Source organism: Natrix helvetica (genome assembly GCF_964273705.1).
Source record: "Natrix helvetica genome assembly, chromosome: 1".
NCBI classification, from domain to species: Eukaryota; Metazoa; Chordata; class Lepidosauria; order Squamata; family Natricidae; genus Natrix; species Natrix helvetica.
In genome coordinates, this window is record NC_138548.1 from 79490242 (window position 1) to 79496241 (window position 6000).

A 6000-nucleotide genomic window follows, 5' to 3' on the forward strand; every position below is an offset into this window, starting at 1 on the left:
TTGCCACAAAGAAGAGGGAGTCAAACTATTCTCCAAACCACCTGAGGGCAGAACAAGAAACAATGGGTGGAAACTAATCAAGGATAGAAGCAACCTAGGGGAAATTTCCTGACAGTCAGTACAATAAATCAGTGGAAGATCTTGCCTCCAGAAGTTGCCACTGCTCCAACACTGGAAGTTATTAAGAGGAGATTGGAAAACCATTTGTCTGAAATGGTATAGAATTTCCTTTTTTTCTTTTGAAGATGTTTTGCTTCTCATTCAAGAAGCTTTTTCAGCTCTGACATTCCATTCCCACCTATCCTGTCAGAATGAAAGAAGCTTTGTGGATGAGAAGCGAAATGTCTTCAAAAGAAAAAACAAGAAAGTCCAGTTGCCTCCTGAAAAAGCCCCTTTGGGACAATTTAACATCATGCAAGTATTCCAGGGGAAATGTTATTTGAACACCTCATGTGGCTCCCAGCACTTTCCAGAGGATTAAAGCATCTGATCTGCCCAATTCTTTAGCAAAAATTACTGTATAGTAGCCATGAAAGCACGTTATAGGAAACAAGTCACAAACCTCATGCATAAATGCTAAATATTTTTCAAAACACCAGTAAAGCCTTCAACATTGTAAAAAATATAGTTCAGAACACCGTTTTTAATATATAAAGTGATGACTTGCATGTATTACCTCAAATATCAAAAGTTGTGAATAGAGAAGGCTGCTCTGACATCCACTCAACCAATTTCATATTTGATATAAATTTATTGGAAAACAAGGGCTATAGAATTTAATGATGCTTATTAAATTGAAAGTTTATATAGCATTAAAATTTTATACCTTGTGATATATACTAATGATAGTAACTCCACTGTCAGACATACATCAGTGGAACTTCCCCAATCTGTTGGCACAATGTCATATTAACATATGTCTTCTACTGGATAGATTTGTTGTCATATTGGCAAAATGCTAAGGATAAGATAGGATAGGAGCAGTAGGGAAATATCAAATCCTACAATTCAAGGATTGAGAACATAATATTCTCCACATATTAGGGCTACGCCTTTCACAGTCTCTTGTAACTTTCCTTGTTGTCTAAATTTGAAGCTCAAAACTGATGACAGCCAATATAAAGAGAATTCAGTGAAGCAGGAAAATAATAAATATATAAATGTGAAACTGAAACATGGGCAAAAAGGAAGCTGAGAATAGGCTGGGAGTCTTTGAAATATAATTTTTAAAGATAACCTTGAGAATCCTTGGAGTTGCAAAAGATAAGCCCCTGAGATGTACAGGAGAAACAATAAAACTGGAATATTTGGGTCATGTATTCAGAGGCAATTCTGTGTCTTGGACCTTGCTAGAAGGAAGAGTGAAAGGGAAAAAAAGTAAGGGACAACACAAATAACAAAAAATATATTAAAAAGGAGTAGTAATATGAAAACTGATAATGTTACCTAGCTGGTTAATGAAATGTCAGCAAGAACATAACTAAGCTCAAATGACAGCATCAAGAACTCACTGTTCCACTCGAAGTTACAGACATTATCTTATATTGTAATTTCCACAATTCAGCTTATCTAAATTAGGAAGATTGTACAGGAATGGCACAAAGGCAGATGGAAACAGAAACCTCTTGAATGAAACTATAGAATGATATTAAATTATTAAAGCAGAGCTAGTCTGAGACATTACTATCCTTTGCTTTAAATGCAGGAACAATTTCTTCCTTAATTTTAGAATAAGTGGGCTTGAATGCATTGTTTGTATTACTGCATGCTCATCATATAAGAGGAAACTTTAAAATATATACAGTATGAGCCTAGTCTGTATATAGATGATCAGATGTCTCACTGCCTATCTATCCTATGCTTATGATAATTTATTGTTTACCATGAACTTCATATTTTGATTCTGCCACTGAAGCAAACTAATAAAATTATCTCACTTTAGATTTAGTTAAGGCATTGTATATTTTTAAAATCATATTATCTATGTCATATATGATCAGACTTCTACATAAGAGTTATACCTTTGTTTTCTGTATTATAAAGCCTTATTTCACTGTCTTTTTCCCATGTCTGTAAAACAGAAACTGTACTAAGGTAAGATGCAGCAAAATAAATGAGTGAACGTATCACAATATTACAAACAAACATGGTAATATTAAAAATCAATTTGCAGCAATGCTGGGCAAAAAAATTGATCACTACAAAATTTATCATAAAGAACCGTTAGATAGGGAATAGTAAGTTGAAAGATAAAAAATAGAAATGTGCATTTAATGTTAACAGTGTATCCATAACAGACTTCCATCATTTTGGATTTAGAATAAAATGCCAGCTTCCCCCTAAGACTTTTGGCTGAAAAATCTGGGATATGTAACTCCAAAACATCTGGACAGACCAAATCACCATTTGCAGCTTCCAAATCTGCAGTACGTTTGCAGCAAAATGAAACAATATGAAGGTTTTTAAATGCATGCCACCTAGGGTGACAGTTGCTGGAATTTGGATATTCTACCCTTTTGACCCTGCTCTGTCATTCTCTCTAAGAGTGAAATAATATTCCAGAAGAACCATAATTAAGGTTCTGGTCTCTTGAGCCAATTGAGCCTTGGTATACCTAACAATTAATGTTTGTTGTACCCATGCTAACCACAGTGATCTAAATTGGGCCTGGTTTTTATTTTTTTTAACTTTTAACTTTTGTGGTTCCTTAAGGAAATTTTGGTTAGTGCACGTTGCAGCCTTAGTGACTCAAAACAGGGAAACTAAATAATATTGCAAATATATTTAACAAGTTGATGTTCAAAAAATTCATGTGCTTTAAATAAAAACTTTAAATATAAAATCAACTATGTTAGAACCATGGAAACAATAGATATAAGTATGTTGTATAATATCAAGTTCTTATATTTTTTCTTTTTTTCTTTTTGCTGTTGCCTATATTGTATGAATAAGAAAAAAAATGGACATAATTAGGATATACGTATGACGTCATGTATATTTTAAGAAGTGCTGATACAGCCAGTATATCGCTGTTGCAAAGTTGAAATTGTGATGTAAAATGAAACAAAAGTACAATAAAAATATTTTAAAAGAATAACAAATTATTTAACAAGTTGAATAACCTGTAACTAAATAGATAAGGGATAATATGAAAAAGAAAATCAAATAAGATGAGAAAAAAGGAGGACTTCTATTCTGTAAAATGTGTTTTTTTATGGAAATATTATCATGTTACAAATGTCTTCAATTCTCCCTGTTTATTATTATTCACTTCATCTCCACAACTTAGAAGAGCATAGCAGGGCAATACTAACTTTATCAGTCCTCAGAAAGATTCTAGACATACAAATAGTTGATGTATACCACGATATCATAACTGCCACCAATTATTAAATCTTTCACCCACAGGTTTGCTACTATTTTGCCATGGAGCTCTTGCATTTTTTTACGACCGATCTTCCTTCCTTCCCTGCCATCTCTCATAAGGCAGCCATGAAAGGAATTTGAATTCCAAACCGTTAGAGAAATGTAGTGTAGATACATGGCTTGTAGAAGGGGACCAGCAAGTTATTTTTACTTTTGTGGATACCTACTAGGATTAGAGACCAACCCTTAGCTACTGGTTAGCTTGGAGGCAGCTGCTGCAAACTATGGACATTCAAAACAGACACACCTATATTTATGATCAAGATTACAGTGTTACTAATATCCACCAATGTTTAAATACAGTAAAATAACTTGGAAGAATATTAAATTAATAAAATGTGCTGGCATAGTTTAACATGCATATAATGGCAAACAGAAATGTTTTATATGTTTAAAAATCATATGTGTTTATATGATTTGAGGGAGAGGAATTAAATCTAGAATCCTTTCTAAATATGTGTGCAGACAACTTAAAGGTCCCAGTCTTTGAATGATTTCTAAACTTAGCAAAAAATTTGACGGGGAAAATAAAAAATGAACTGCTGGACTATGCTCACACATTAATCTGTATTCTATCTAAGTCTGATGATGTTTGAAAATTACTGTCTTCAAAGATGACAGAACCTTGATTTATTTTCTAGTAACAGCAGCTAAAACAAGTGGCCTTGACAACATTCTATTATAACAACTGTAATTCATTTATTAAGCACATGCTTGCCTTCACAACTCTCTGATTCAAACCTTGAGTTTAATCTCTAAATAGGGAAAGGCTTCCCTATATTACAGAAGCATCCTTGGCTGAGAGATGATTGCATGAATCCTAAGACAGAGCCAGAGTAGCCATATTTTCCTAGTGCAACATGTAAACCCAAGAAATAATTGACAGGAAAACTCATTGAAGATATGTGTTTTGGTCAGATCTTGCCATTATGATCTGAATGAAGAATAATTCATTCTTTTTCCTTCAAAATGGAAAAAGAAGGGCTACCTTAGCTTATGCTTTTAGGCAATCATCCATTTGGGCTTGAAAAATTAGAGGATTCAGGACCAGTTCTGGGGAAAACACCTCTATATTTAGAATTCTTCTAAAGATTGGGCTGGAGAGTGGTCAAAAATTCTCTAATATTAATGATTTCGAAAACATGTTTGAGCACTTTATATTGTACTGAATGTTCAGTCTAACCACCTTGCTGAGGTTCAATTTTAATTCATCCCTTTTCTGCATAAATGAAATGTCCAGAATCATCTGTGCAATAATACTTTCAACTACTACATTTATTTATATCTATCATTCTTTTGTTTATGGGTTTGAGTGGCTTCTAAGTAGTCCCATGAAATTACCATATAAAAAGTAAGAAATGCAAACAATCAGTAACATATAAAAAAAATCCAAAGAACATAAACAATAATGAGGCCTAAGGCATTCTATATGCCTCGGTGAAGAGCCATGTTTTCTAAAGCATGGGAGTAGGGCACATTTGTGGGGGTTGGTGGTTCCAGAGATAGGGGGCCATCACTGAGAAGATTTGCGTGCGCTGGCCAACTGACTTCAACCTTCTTTTAAGGCTGTTTTTCACCCTCCGGAGACTTCCTTTGAAGGCTCTGGAGGGCGAAAAACGGCCCAATGAGCAAAACAGAAGTCCATTCCCAAACTGCCAGTTTGCTCATAGGCCCGGTTTTTCGCACTCAGGGAAGTTCCTGAAGCCTCCGGAGGGCCTCCGGTGAGGGGAGGCTGTTTTCATCCTCCCCAGGCTCCTAGAAAGCCTCTGTAGCCTGGGAAGGGCAAAAAAAGCGTGCCAAAAGTGGGGAGGAGCACTGTGGTGGCACATGTATGCGCACGGGGTCACTCACACATGCACGCTGGGGTTGTGCGCACATGCGTGCTAGGGTCACATGCACATGTGCACTGGGGTCATGCACATAACATTATGGGTGTGGGCACGCCTGCACATGACCCCCCTTGCGCTCCCCCACTTTTGGCACACGCTTCAAAAAAGGTTATCCATCACTGATCTATGTGCATAACTAATTAAGTAATTAGTTAATTAAGTAAGTAAGTAAGTAAAACCTCACTGCTAGCTATATAAATGCTGGTATTCAAATCTATGTAACATTTGTTTAATAAGCATATACAGCATTCTGTTGTTAATAGTTAGTATAAAAGGCTTACTTAATTTTGAAGGCTACTTTAAGGCTACTTCAACCTTAGCTGTCTTGCAGCTTTTCCAATCCACCTTACCTGTTGTCTTCTCCTTCTACTACTTTTTCTCAGCTTTGCCGAGACTAGAATATTTTTTTCTAGTACATTATGTCCTTGTATCATATGCCAAGGAATTTTTGCTTGCTGACTGTTGCTTCAAGAGAATAATTAGATGTTTTCTTTGATCCAGAATTACCTGATTTTTGGTATTCTTTTGTCACTCCCATTCAATCTATCATTTGAAAGCATCTTTTTTCTTTCTTCCCCTTTTTTTCAATAGCACTTAGACTTATATACCTCTTCACAGTGCTTTACAACTCTTTCTAAGCAGTTTACAGAGTCAGCATATTGCCTCCAACAATCTGGGTCCTCAT